Source organism: Anomaloglossus baeobatrachus, unplaced genomic scaffold (genome assembly GCF_048569485.1).
Source record: "Anomaloglossus baeobatrachus isolate aAnoBae1 unplaced genomic scaffold, aAnoBae1.hap1 Scaffold_4676, whole genome shotgun sequence".
Classification (NCBI taxonomy): Eukaryota; Metazoa; Chordata; class Amphibia; order Anura; family Aromobatidae; genus Anomaloglossus; species Anomaloglossus baeobatrachus.
Window position 1 is genome coordinate 17,154 of NW_027444018.1, and position 13,462 is coordinate 30,615.

At 46.6% G+C, this 13,462-nt stretch overlaps 9 non-coding genes across 9 annotated transcripts; all 9 read left to right on the top strand.

Moving 5' to 3' along the window:
- The first annotated feature begins 651 nt into the window (after positions 1–651).
- On the top strand, positions 652–842 carry LOC142281220 (U2 spliceosomal RNA). The gene has a single exon (XR_012743350.1). It is a non-coding gene; the product is annotated as a U2 spliceosomal RNA (small nuclear RNA).
- Positions 843–2,229: 1,387 nt separating this feature from the next.
- Positions 2,230–2,420, top strand: LOC142281221 (U2 spliceosomal RNA). Its single transcript, XR_012743351.1, has one exon. It is a non-coding gene; the product is annotated as a U2 spliceosomal RNA (small nuclear RNA).
- A 1,387-nt stretch (positions 2,421–3,807) lies between these two features.
- On the top strand, positions 3,808–3,998 carry LOC142281222 (U2 spliceosomal RNA). Its single transcript, XR_012743352.1, has one exon. It is a non-coding gene; the product is annotated as a U2 spliceosomal RNA (small nuclear RNA).
- A 1,387-nt stretch (positions 3,999–5,385) lies between these two features.
- On the top strand, positions 5,386–5,576 carry LOC142281224 (U2 spliceosomal RNA). Its single transcript, XR_012743353.1, has one exon. It is a non-coding gene; the product is annotated as a U2 spliceosomal RNA (small nuclear RNA).
- Positions 5,577–6,963: 1,387 nt separating this feature from the next.
- LOC142281225 (U2 spliceosomal RNA) lies at positions 6,964–7,154 on the top strand. Its single transcript, XR_012743354.1, has one exon. It is a non-coding gene; the product is annotated as a U2 spliceosomal RNA (small nuclear RNA).
- Positions 7,155–8,541: 1,387 nt separating this feature from the next.
- On the top strand, positions 8,542–8,732 carry LOC142281227 (U2 spliceosomal RNA). Its single transcript, XR_012743356.1, has one exon. It is a non-coding gene; the product is annotated as a U2 spliceosomal RNA (small nuclear RNA).
- Positions 8,733–10,119: 1,387 nt separating this feature from the next.
- On the top strand, positions 10,120–10,310 carry LOC142281228 (U2 spliceosomal RNA). The gene has a single exon (XR_012743357.1). It is a non-coding gene; the product is annotated as a U2 spliceosomal RNA (small nuclear RNA).
- Positions 10,311–11,697: 1,387 nt separating this feature from the next.
- LOC142281229 (U2 spliceosomal RNA) lies at positions 11,698–11,888 on the top strand. Its single transcript, XR_012743358.1, has one exon. It is a non-coding gene; the product is annotated as a U2 spliceosomal RNA (small nuclear RNA).
- Positions 11,889–13,275: 1,387 nt separating this feature from the next.
- Positions 13,276–13,462, top strand: LOC142281231 (U2 spliceosomal RNA; the record flags this gene model as incomplete). The annotated part of the gene is made up of 1 exon (XR_012743360.1): positions 13,276–13,462. It is a non-coding gene; the product is annotated as a U2 spliceosomal RNA (small nuclear RNA).

Below are 13,462 nucleotides of genomic sequence, written 5' to 3' on the forward strand. Positions count from 1 at the left end.
GCTTTTCTGTAGTCTGCCTGTTGATGTATTTTCCGTTTGAACTGTGCACAACATGAAGAGACGGAACACTGGCGGCTTGTCACAATGCCCCCCGATGACATCACAATAGCGCTGCTGCCTAGAAAACAAGCTGCGCAGAAGAAGTTGTTCTTTGGGTGGGAGGGTGGGCTAGTGGAAGGAGGGGGCAATCTCTTTTTTTCCCGGGTGGTAGGGGGATGACAGGAGAAGGGAAGCGGGTGGTGAGAAAGGTACAGAGGGCAGGGTTTGGGGGCTGGGAAGGAAAGGGAAAAGATTAGGGTTTGGGGATGATGAAAGGGCTTTCTACGGGTAAGGATGGCAAAGGGTGGCAGTGACGGAAAGTCAGGCAACCTGTCCTGTCCGTCTTTTTGTATCGTGAATTGGAAAGACTGCAAGGGGGAGGGGAGTTGCTTGCGCCCTAAAGGAGGAGTTATTCAGATTCATTGCAGTGGGCGGCGGCTGCAAAACGCACCATTCTTCTTGTTTTGGCTCTGCAAAGCAGCCTTTTCAAGGGTTGGCTTGGGTGACAAAATGTCTTGTGTAGGCGTGGGTTTGTCTCCCTCTCGCTCTCTCTCCCTAAGATGTGTCCGGCATAGGCCAGGGTGCCACTCGAGGCCCAAACCAATTCTGGTTATCGCTTCTCGGCCTTTTGGCTAAGATCAAGTGTAGTATCTGTTCTTATCAGTTTAATATCTGATACGTCCCCTATCTGGGGACCATATATTAAATGGATTTTTAGAACAGGGAGATGGAAAAAGAGCTTGCTCTGTCCACTCCACGCATTGACCTGGTATTGCAGTACCTCCAGGAACGGTGCACCCCTTCTTAACCCAGTTTCCAAAAGCAGAACTCAATTCACCTGATTCATATTAGCCCGATTTAATGAATTGGAAGAAAGCATACGTCTTCATATGCACCTCAATTTGGCCCATTCACTTTTCACACTTCCTCCTTTTGTTTTTTATCTTTCACACTTTTGACTTTCTTTATTCATCCAAATAGCAAACTCATCACCACTCAACCTGACCAACTCGGCTATGTCCCCGTGCTGCAGTTCTCTGTCTTATCTAGATCATTTGCAATTGAATGGAATAGATCCCTTTTGGACAAAGTGGATTCACCTGCTGCTGCAGTGACCACAGGTGTGATAACATCTAGAATTGGCATCTGGTGCGATCTCTCCGCTTCCACTCCAAAGAAAGTTACCTGTTTATTCCTATCATGCATTGGTTTTTGGGGTTTTCTTTGAGTAATGATGATCTCTTTAGTAGTCTGTTGGCGCCCTCTCCTGGAGGAATAGTTTGCTTGCTCTTGGACATTCTAAAAGAGAGGTCATGATAGACATTGAGCTTCTGAGCTCAATTGGGGACAGTCATGGGTGATGAATGTTTGCAACCTACTGCGAAGCCTCATACCGCAATATAAGGAACGTCAAATACTAAGAAAGGGCGGCCTATGAAAGAATTACTACTTTCAATAAGTACACTTAAACGGCTAATTGGGAATAGAAAAACTGTAAAAAGCCCTCTGAGAAAGCCCCCCTCTAACCTTTGATAGTAAGCTTTTCTGTAGTCTGCCTGTTGATGTATTTTCCGTTTGAACTGTGCACAACATGAAGAGACGGAACACTGGCGGCTTGTCACAATGCCCCCCGATGACATCACAATAGCGCTGCTGCCTAGGAAACAAGCTGCGCAGAAGAAGTTGTTCTTTGGGTGGGAGGGTGGGCTAGTGGAAGGAGGGGGCAATCTCTTTTTTTCCCGGGTGGTAGGGGGATGACAGGAGAAGGGAAGCGGGTGGTGAGAAAGGTACAGAGGGCAGGGTTTGGGGGCTGGGAAGGAAAGGGAAAAGATTAGGGTTTGGGGATGATGAAAGGGCTTTCTACGGGTAAGGATGGCAAAGGGTGGCAGTGACGGAAAGTCAGGCAACCTGTCCTGTCCGTCTTTTTGTATCGTGAATTGGAAAGACTGCAAGGGGGAGGGGAGTTGCTTGCGCCCTAAAGGAGGAGTTATTCAGATTCATTGCAGTGGGCGGCGGCTGCAAAACGCACCATTCTTCTTGTTTTGGCTCTGCAAAGCAGCCTTTTCAAGGGTTGGCTTGGGTGACAAAATGTCTTGTGTAGGCGTGGGTTTGTCTCCCTCTCGCTCTCTCTCCCTAAGATGTGTCCGGCATAGGCCAGGGTGCCACTCGAGGCCCAAACCAATTCTGGTTATCGCTTCTCGGCCTTTTGGCTAAGATCAAGTGTAGTATCTGTTCTTATCAGTTTAATATCTGATACGTCCCCTATCTGGGGACCATATATTAAATGGATTTTTAGAACAGGGAGATGGAAAAAGAGCTTGCTCTGTCCACTCCACGCATTGACCTGGTATTGCAGTACCTCCAGGAACGGTGCACCCCTTCTTAACCCAGTTTCCAAAAGCAGAACTCAATTCACCTGATTCATATTAGCCCGATTTAATGAATTGGAAGAAAGCATACGTCTTCATATGCACCTCAATTTGGCCCATTCACTTTTCACACTTCCTCCTTTTGTTTTTTATCTTTCACACTTTTGACTTTCTTTATTCATCCAAATAGCAAACTCATCACCACTCAACCTGACCAACTCGGCTATGTCCCCGTGCTGCAGTTCTCTGTCTTATCTAGATCATTTGCAATTGAATGGAATAGATCCCTTTTGGACAAAGTGGATTCACCTGCTGCTGCAGTGACCACAGGTGTGATAACATCTAGAATTGGCATCTGGTGCGATCTCTCCGCTTCCACTCCAAAGAAAGTTACCTGTTTATTCCTATCATGCATTGGTTTTTGGGGTTTTCTTTGAGTAATGATGATCTCTTTAGTAGTCTGTTGGCGCCCTCTCCTGGAGGAATAGTTTGCTTGCTCTTGGACATTCTAAAAGAGAGGTCATGATAGACATTGAGCTTCTGAGCTCAATTGGGGACAGTCATGGGTGATGAATGTTTGCAACCTACTGCGAAGCCTCATACCGCAATATAAGGAACGTCAAATACTAAGAAAGGGCGGCCTATGAAAGAATTACTACTTTCAATAAGTACACTTAAACGGCTAATTGGGAATAGAAAAACTGTAAAAAGCCCTCTGAGAAAGCCCCCCTCTAACCTTTGATAGTAAGCTTTTCTGTAGTCTGCCTGTTGATGTATTTTCCGTTTGAACTGTGCACAACATGAAGAGACGGAACACTGGCGGCTTGTCACAATGCCCCCCGATGACATCACAATAGCGCTGCTGCCTAGAAAACAAGCTGCGCAGAAGAAGTTGTTCTTTGGGTGGGAGGGTGGGCTAGTGGAAGGAGGGGGCAATCTCTTTTTTTCCCGGGTGGTAGGGGGATGACAGGAGAAGGGAAGCGGGTGGTGAGAAAGGTACAGAGGGCAGGGTTTGGGGGCTGGGAAGGAAAGGGAAAAGATTAGGGTTTGGGGATGATGAAAGGGCTTTCTACGGGTAAGGATGGCAAAGGGTGGCAGTGACGGAAAGTCAGGCAACCTGTCCTGTCCGTCTTTTTGTATCGTGAATTGGAAAGACTGCAAGGGGGAGGGGAGTTGCTTGCGCCCTAAAGGAGGAGTTATTCAGATTCATTGCAGTGGGCGGCGGCTGCAAAACGCACCATTCTTCTTGTTTTGGCTCTGCAGAGCAGCCTTTTCAAGGGTTGGCTTGGGTGACAAAATGTCTTGTGTAGGCGTGGGTTTGTCTCCCTCTCGCTCTCTCTCCCTAAGATGTGTCCGGCATAGGCCAGGGTGCCACTCGAGGCCCAAACCAATTCTGGTTATCGCTTCTCGGCCTTTTGGCTAAGATCAAGTGTAGTATCTGTTCTTATCAGTTTAATATCTGATACGTCCCCTATCTGGGGACCATATATTAAATGGATTTTTAGAACAGGGAGATGGAAAAAGAGCTTGCTCTGTCCACTCCACGCATTGACCTGGTATTGCAGTACCTCCAGGAACGGTGCACCCCTTCTTAACCCAGTTTCCAAAAGCAGAACTCAATTCACCTGATTCATATTAGCCCGATTTAATGAATTGGAAGAAAGCATACGTCTTCATATGCACCTCAATTTGGCCCATTCACTTTTCACACTTCCTCCTTTTGTTTTTTATCTTTCACACTTTTGACTTTCTTTATTCATCCAAATAGCAAACTCATCACCACTCAACCTGACCAACTCGGCTATGTCCCCGTGCTGCAGTTCTCTGTCTTATCTAGATCATTTGCAATTGAATGGAATAGATCCCTTTTGGACAAAGTGGATTCACCTGCTGCTGCAGTGACCACAGGTGTGATAACATCTAGAATTGGCATCTGGTGCGATCTCTCCGCTTCCACTCCAAAGAAAGTTACCTGTTTATTCCTATCATGCATTGGTTTTTGGGGTTTTCTTTGAGTAATGATGATCTCTTTAGTAGTCTGTTGGCGCCCTCTCCTGGAGGAATAGTTTGCTTGCTCTTGGACATTCTAAAAGAGAGGTCATGATAGACATTGAGCTTCTGAGCTCAATTGGGGACAGTCATGGGTGATGAATGTTTGCAACCTACTGCGAAGCCTCATACCGCAATATAAGGAACGTCAAATACTAAGAAAGGGCGGCCTATGAAAGAATTACTACTTTCAATAAGTACACTTAAACGGCTAATTGGGAATAGAAAAACTGTAAAAAGCCCTCTGAGAAAGCCCCCCTCTAACCTTTGATAGTAAGCTTTTCTGTAGTCTGCCTGTTGATGTATTTTCCGTTTGAACTGTGCACAACATGAAGAGACGGAACACTGGCGGCTTGTCACAATGCCCCCCGATGACATCACAATAGCGCTGCTGCCTAGAAAACAAGCTGCGCAGAAGAAGTTGTTCTTTGGGTGGGAGGGTGGGCTAGTGGAAGGAGGGGGCAATCTCTTTTTTTCCCGGGTGGTAGGGGGATGACAGGAGAAGGGAAGCGGGTGGTGAGAAAGGTACAGAGGGCAGGGTTTGGGGGCTGGGAAGGAAAGGGAAAAGATTAGGGTTTGGGGATGATGAAAGGGCTTTCTACGGGTAAGGATGGCAAAGGGTGGCAGTGACGGAAAGTCAGGCAACCTGTCCTGTCCGTCTTTTTGTATCGTGAATTGGAAAGACTGCAAGGGGGAGGGGAGTTGCTTGCGCCCTAAAGGAGGAGTTATTCAGATTCATTGCAGTGGGCGGCGGCTGCAAAACGCACCATTCTTCTTGTTTTGGCTCTGCAAAGCAGCCTTTTCAAGGGTTGGCTTGGGTGACAAAATGTCTTGTGTAGGCGTGGGTTTGTCTCCCTCTCGCTCTCTCTCCCTAAGATGTGTCCGGCATAGGCCAGGGTGCCACTCGAGGCCCAAACCAATTCTGGTTATCGCTTCTCGGCCTTTTGGCTAAGATCAAGTGTAGTATCTGTTCTTATCAGTTTAATATCTGATACGTCCCCTATCTGGGGACCATATATTAAATGGATTTTTAGAACAGGGAGATGGAAAAAGAGCTTGCTCTGTCCACTCCACGCATTGACCTGGTATTGCAGTACCTCCAGGAACGGTGCACCCCTTCTTAACCCAGTTTCCAAAAGCAGAACTCAATTCACCTGATTCATATTAGCCCGATTTAATGAATTGGAAGAAAGCATACGTCTTCATATGCACCTCAATTTGGCCCATTCACTTTTCACACTTCCTCCTTTTGTTTTTTATCTTTCACACTTTTGACTTTCTTTATTCATCCAAATAGCAAACTCATCACCACTCAACCTGACCAACTCGGCTATGTCCCCGTGCTGCAGTTCTCTGTCTTATCTAGATCATTTGCAATTGAATGGAATAGATCCCTTTTGGACAAAGTGGATTCACCTGCTGCTGCAGTGACCACAGGTGTGATAACATCTAGAATTGGCATCTGGTGCGATCTCTCCGCTTCCACTCCAAAGAAAGTTACCTGTTTATTCCTATCATGCATTGGTTTTTGGGGTTTTCTTTGAGTAATGATGATCTCTTTAGTAGTCTGTTGGCGCCCTCTCCTGGAGGAATAGTTTGCTTGCTCTTGGACATTCTAAAAGAGAGGTCATGATAGACATTGAGCTTCTGAGCTCAATTGGGGACAGTCATGGGTGATGAATGTTTGCAACCTACTGCGAAGCCTCATACCGCAATATAAGGAACGTCAAATACTAAGAAAGGGCGGCCTATGAAAGAATTACTACTTTCAATAAGTACACTTAAACGGCTAATTGGGAATAGAAAAACTGTAAAAAGCCCTCTGAGAAAGCCCCCCTCTAACCTTTGATAGTAAGCTTTTCTGTAGTCTGCCTGTTGATGTATTTTCCGTTTGAACTGTGCACAACATGAAGAGACGGAACACTGGCGGCTTGTCACAATGCCCCCCGATGACATCACAATAGCGCTGCTGCCTAGAAAACAAGCTGCGCAGAAGAAGTTGTTCTTTGGGTGGGAGGGTGGGCTAGTGGAAGGAGGGGGCAATCTCTTTTTTTCCCGGGTGGTAGGGGGATGACAGGAGAAGGGAAGCGGGTGGTGAGAAAGGTACAGAGGGCAGGGTTTGGGGGCTGGGAAGGAAAGGGAAAAGATTAGGGTTTGGGGATGATGAAAGGGCTTTCTACGGGTAAGGATGGCAAAGGGTGGCAGTGACGGAAAGTCAGGCAACCTGTCCTGTCCGTCTTTTTGTATCGTGAATTGGAAAGACTGCAAGGGGGAGGGGAGTTGCTTGCGCCCTAAAGGAGGAGTTATTCAGATTCATTGCAGTGGGCGGCGGCTGCAAAACGCACCATTCTTCTTGTTTTGGCTCTGCAAAGCAGCCTTTTCAAGGGTTGGCTTGGGTGACAAAATGTCTTGTGTAGGCGTGGGTTTGTCTCCCTCTCGCTCTCTCTCCCTAAGATGTGTCCGGCATAGGCCAGGGTGCCACTCGAGGCCCAAACCAATTCTGGTTATCGCTTCTCGGCCTTTTGGCTAAGATCAAGTGTAGTATCTGTTCTTATCAGTTTAATATCTGATACGTCCCCTATCTGGGGACCATATATTAAATGGATTTTTAGAACAGGGAGATGGAAAAAGAGCTTGCTCTGTCCACTCCACGCATTGACCTGGTATTGCAGTACCTCCAGGAACGGTGCACCCCTTCTTAACCCAGTTTCCAAAAGCAGAACTCAATTCACCTGATTCATATTAGCCCGATTTAATGAATTGGAAGAAAGCATACGTCTTCATATGCACCTCAATTTGGCCCATTCACTTTTCACACTTCCTCCTTTTGTTTTTTATCTTTCACACTTTTGACTTTCTTTATTCATCCAAATAGCAAACTCATCACCACTCAACCTGACCAACTCGGCTATGTCCCCGTGCTGCAGTTCTCTGTCTTATCTAGATCATTTGCAATTGAATGGAATAGATCCCTTTTGGACAAAGTGGATTCACCTGCTGCTGCAGTGACCACAGGTGTGATAACATCTAGAATTGGCATCTGGTGCGATCTCTCCGCTTCCACTCCAAAGAAAGTTACCTGTTTATTCCTATCATGCATTGGTTTTTGGGGTTTTCTTTGAGTAATGATGATCTCTTTAGTAGTCTGTTGGCGCCCTCTCCTGGAGGAATAGTTTGCTTGCTCTTGGACATTCTAAAAGAGAGGTCATGATAGACATTGAGCTTCTGAGCTCAATTGGGGACAGTCATGGGTGATGAATGTTTGCAACCTACTGCGAAGCCTCATACCGCAATATAAGGAACGTCAAATACTAAGAAAGGGCGGCCTATGAAAGAATTACTACTTTCAATAAGTACACTTAAACGGCTAATTGGGAATAGAAAAACTGTAAAAAGCCCTCTGAGAAAGCCCCCCTCTAACCTTTGATAGTAAGCTTTTCTGTAGTCTGCCTGTTGATGTATTTTCCGTTTGAACTGTGCACAACATGAAGAGACGGAACACTGGCGGCTTGTCACAATGCCCCCCGATGACATCACAATAGCGCTGCTGCCTAGAAAACAAGCTGCGCAGAAGAAGTTGTTCTTTGGGTGGGAGGGTGGGCTAGTGGAAGGAGGGGGCAATCTCTTTTTTTCCCGGGTGGTAGGGGGATGACAGGAGAAGGGAAGCGGGTGGTGAGAAAGGTACAGAGGGCAGGGTTTGGGGGCTGGGAAGGAAAGGGAAAAGATTAGGGTTTGGGGATGATGAAAGGGCTTTCTACGGGTAAGGATGGCAAAGGGTGGCAGTGACGGAAAGTCAGGCAACCTGTCCTGTCCGTCTTTTTGTATCGTGAATTGGAAAGACTGCAAGGGGGAGGGGAGTTGCTTGCGCCCTAAAGGAGGAGTTATTCAGATTCATTGCAGTGGGCGGCGGCTGCAAAACGCACCATTCTTCTTGTTTTGGCTCTGCAAAGCAGCCTTTTCAAGGGTTGGCTTGGGTGACAAAATGTCTTGTGTAGGCGTGGGTTTGTCTCCCTCTCGCTCTCTCTCCCTAAGATGTGTCCGGCATAGGCCAGGGTGCCACTCGAGGCCCAAACCAATTCTGGTTATCGCTTCTCGGCCTTTTGGCTAAGATCAAGTGTAGTATCTGTTCTTATCAGTTTAATATCTGATACGTCCCCTATCTGGGGACCATATATTAAATGGATTTTTAGAACAGGGAGATGGAAAAAGAGCTTGCTCTGTCCACTCCACGCATTGACCTGGTATTGCAGTACCTCCAGGAACGGTGCACCCCTTCTTAACCCAGTTTCCAAAAGCAGAACTCAATTCACCTGATTCATATTAGCCCGATTTAATGAATTGGAAGAAAGCATACGTCTTCATATGCACCTCAATTTGGCCCATTCACTTTTCACACTTCCTCCTTTTGTTTTTTATCTTTCACACTTTTGACTTTCTTTATTCATCCAAATAGCAAACTCATCACCACTCAACCTGACCAACTCGGCTATGTCCCCGTGCTGCAGTTCTCTGTCTTATCTAGATCATTTGCAATTGAATGGAATAGATCCCTTTTGGACAAAGTGGATTCACCTGCTGCTGCAGTGACCACAGGTGTGATAACATCTAGAATTGGCATCTGGTGCGATCTCTCCGCTTCCACTCCAAAGAAAGTTACCTGTTTATTCCTATCATGCATTGGTTTTTGGGGTTTTCTTTGAGTAATGATGATCTCTTTAGTAGTCTGTTGGCGCCCTCTCCTGGAGGAATAGTTTGCTTGCTCTTGGACATTCTAAAAGAGAGGTCATGATAGACATTGAGCTTCTGAGCTCAATTGGGGACAGTCATGGGTGATGAATGTTTGCAACCTACTGCGAAGCCTCATACCGCAATATAAGGAACGTCAAATACTAAGAAAGGGCGGCCTATGAAAGAATTACTACTTTCAATAAGTACACTTAAACGGCTAATTGGGAATAGAAAAACTGTAAAAAGCCCTCTGAGAAAGCCCCCCTCTAACCTTTGATAGTAAGCTTTTCTGTAGTCTGCCTGTTGATGTATTTTCCGTTTGAACTGTGCACAACATGAAGAGACGGAACACTGGCGGCTTGTCACAATGCCCCCCGATGACATCACAATAGCGCTGCTGCCTAGAAAACAAGCTGCGCAGAAGAAGTTGTTCTTTGGGTGGGAGGGTGGGCTAGTGGAAGGAGGGGGCAATCTCTTTTTTTCCCGGGTGGTAGGGGGATGACAGGAGAAGGGAAGCGGGTGGTGAGAAAGGTACAGAGGGCAGGGTTTGGGGGCTGGGAAGGAAAGGGAAAAGATTAGGGTTTGGGGATGATGAAAGGGCTTTCTACGGGTAAGGATGGCAAAGGGTGGCAGTGACGGAAAGTCAGGCAACCTGTCCTGTCCGTCTTTTTGTATCGTGAATTGGAAAGACTGCAAGGGGGAGGGGAGTTGCTTGCGCCCTAAAGGAGGAGTTATTCAGATTCATTGCAGTGGGCGGCGGCTGCAAAACGCACCATTCTTCTTGTTTTGGCTCTGCAAAGCAGCCTTTTCAAGGGTTGGCTTGGGTGACAAAATGTCTTGTGTAGGCGTGGGTTTGTCTCCCTCTCGCTCTCTCTCCCTAAGATGTGTCCGGCATAGGCCAGGGTGCCACTCGAGGCCCAAACCAATTCTGGTTATCGCTTCTCGGCCTTTTGGCTAAGATCAAGTGTAGTATCTGTTCTTATCAGTTTAATATCTGATACGTCCCCTATCTGGGGACCATATATTAAATGGATTTTTAGAACAGGGAGATGGAAAAAGAGCTTGCTCTGTCCACTCCACGCATTGACCTGGTATTGCAGTACCTCCAGGAACGGTGCACCCCTTCTTAACCCAGTTTCCAAAAGCAGAACTCAATTCACCTGATTCATATTAGCCCGATTTAATGAATTGGAAGAAAGCATACGTCTTCATATGCACCTCAATTTGGCCCATTCACTTTTCACACTTCCTCCTTTTGTTTTTTATCTTTCACACTTTTGACTTTCTTTATTCATCCAAATAGCAAACTCATCACCACTCAACCTGACCAACTCGGCTATGTCCCCGTGCTGCAGTTCTCTGTCTTATCTAGATCATTTGCAATTGAATGGAATAGATCCCTTTTGGACAAAGTGGATTCACCTGCTGCTGCAGTGACCACAGGTGTGATAACATCTAGAATTGGCATCTGGTGCGATCTCTCCGCTTCCACTCCAAAGAAAGTTACCTGTTTATTCCTATCATGCATTGGTTTTTGGGGTTTTCTTTGAGTAATGATGATCTCTTTAGTAGTCTGTTGGCGCCCTCTCCTGGAGGAATAGTTTGCTTGCTCTTGGACATTCTAAAAGAGAGGTCATGATAGACATTGAGCTTCTGAGCTCAATTGGGGACAGTCATGGGTGATGAATGTTTGCAACCTACTGCGAAGCCTCATACCGCAATATAAGGAACGTCAAATACTAAGAAAGGGCGGCCTATGAAAGAATTACTACTTTCAATAAGTACACTTAAACGGCTAATTGGGAATAGAAAAACTGTAAAAAGCCCTCTGAGAAAGCCCCCCTCTAACCTTTGATAGTAAGCTTTTCTGTAGTCTGCCTGTTGATGTATTTTCCGTTTGAACTGTGCACAACATGAAGAGACGGAACACTGGCGGCTTGTCACAATGCCCCCCGATGACATCACAATAGCGCTGCTGCCTAGAAAACAAGCTGCGCAGAAGAAGTTGTTCTTTGGGTGGGAGGGTGGGCTAGTGGAAGGAGGGGGCAATCTCTTTTTTTCCCGGGTGGTAGGGGGATGACAGGAGAAGGGAAGCGGGTGGTGAGAAAGGTACAGAGGGCAGGGTTTGGGGGCTGGGAAGGAAAGGGAAAAGATTAGGGTTTGGGGATGATGAAAGGGCTTTCTACGGGTAAGGATGGCAAAGGGTGGCAGTGACGGAAAGTCAGGCAACCTGTCCTGTCCGTCTTTTTGTATCGTGAATTGGAAAGACTGCAAGGGGGAGGGGAGTTGCTTGCGCCCTAAAGGAGGAGTTATTCAGATTCATTGCAGTGGGCGGCGGCTGCAAAACGCACCATTCTTCTTGTTTTGGCTCTGCAAAGCAGCCTTTTCAAGGGTTGGCTTGGGTGACAAAATGTCTTGTGTAGGCGTGGGTTTGTCTCCCTCTCGCTCTCTCTCCCTAAGATGTGTCCGGCATAGGCCAGGGTGCCACTCGAGGCCCAAACCAATTCTGGTTATCGCTTCTCGGCCTTTTGGCTAAGATCAAGTGTAGTATCTGTTCTTATCAGTTTAATATCTGATACGTCCCCTATCTGGGGACCATATATTAAATGGATTTTTAGAACAGGGAGATGGAAAAAGAGCTTGCTCTGTCCACTCCACGCATTGACCTGGTATTGCAGTACCTCCAGGAACGGTGCACCCCTTCTTAACCCAGTTTCCAAAAGCAGAACTCAATTCACCTGATTCATATTAGCCCGATTTAATGAATTGGAAGAAAGCATACGTCTTCATATGCACCTCAATTTGGCCCATTCACTTTTCACACTTCCTCCTTTTGTTTTTTATCTTTCACACTTTTGACTTTCTTTATTCATCCAAATAGCAAACTCATCACCACTCAACCTGACCAACTCGGCTATGTCCCCGTGCTGCAGTTCTCTGTCTTATCTAGATCATTTGCAATTGAATGGAATAGATCCCTTTTGGACAAAGTGGATTCACCTGCTGCTGCAGTGACCACAGGTGTGATAACATCTAGAATTGGCATCTGGTGCGATCTCTCCGCTTCCACTCCAAAGAAAGTTACCTGTTTATTCCTATCATGCATTGGTTTTTGGGGTTTTCTTTGAGTAATGATGATCTCTTTAGTAGTCTGTTGGCGCCCTCTCCTGGAGGAATAGTTTGCTTGCTCTTGGACATTCTAAAAGAGAGGTCATGATAGACATTGAGCTTCTGAGCTCAATTGGGGACAGTCATGGGTGATGAATGTTTGCAACCTACTGCGAAGCCTCATACCGCAATATAAGGAACGTCAAATACTAAGAAAGGGCGGCCTATGAAAGAATTACTACTTTCAATAAGTACACTTAAACGGCTAATTGGGAATAGAAAAACTGTAAAAAGCCCTCTGAGAAAGCCCCCCTCTAACCTTTGATAGTAAGCTTTTCTGTAGTCTGCCTGTTGATGTATTTTCCGTTTGAACTGTGCACAACATGAAGAGACGGAACACTGGCGGCTTGTCACAATGCCCCCCGATGACATCACAATAGCGCTGCTGCCTAGAAAACAAGCTGCGCAGAAGAAGTTGTTCTTTGGGTGGGAGGGTGGGCTAGTGGAAGGAGGGGGCAATCTCTTTTTTTCCCGGGTGGTAGGGGGATGACAGGAGAAGGGAAGCGGGTGGTGAGAAAGGTACAGAGGGCAGGGTTTGGGGGCTGGGAAGGAAAGGGAAAAGATTAGGGTTTGGGGATGATGAAAGGGCTTTCTACGGGTAAGGATGGCAAAGGGTGGCAGTGACGGAAAGTCAGGCAACCTGTCCTGTCCGTCTTTTTGTATCGTGAATTGGAAAGACTGCAAGGGGGAGGGGAGTTGCTTGCGCCCTAAAGGAGGAGTTATTCAGATTCATTGCAGTGGGCGGCGGCTGCAAAACGCACCATTCTTCTTGTTTTGGCTCTGCAAAGCAGCCTTTTCAAGGGTTGGCTTGGGTGACAAAATGTCTTGTGTAGGCGTGGGTTTGTCTCCCTCTCGCTCTCTCTCCCTAAGATGTGTCCGGCATAGGCCAGGGTGCCACTCGAGGCCCAAACCAATTCTGGTTATCGCTTCTCGGCCTTTTGGCTAAGATCAAGTGTAGTATCTGTTCTTATCAGTTTAATATCTGATACGTCCCCTATCTGGGGACCATATATTAAATGGATTTTTAGAACAGGGAGATGGAAAAAGAGCTTGCTCTGTCCACTCCACGCATTGACCTGGTATTGCAGTACCTCCAGGAACGGTGCACC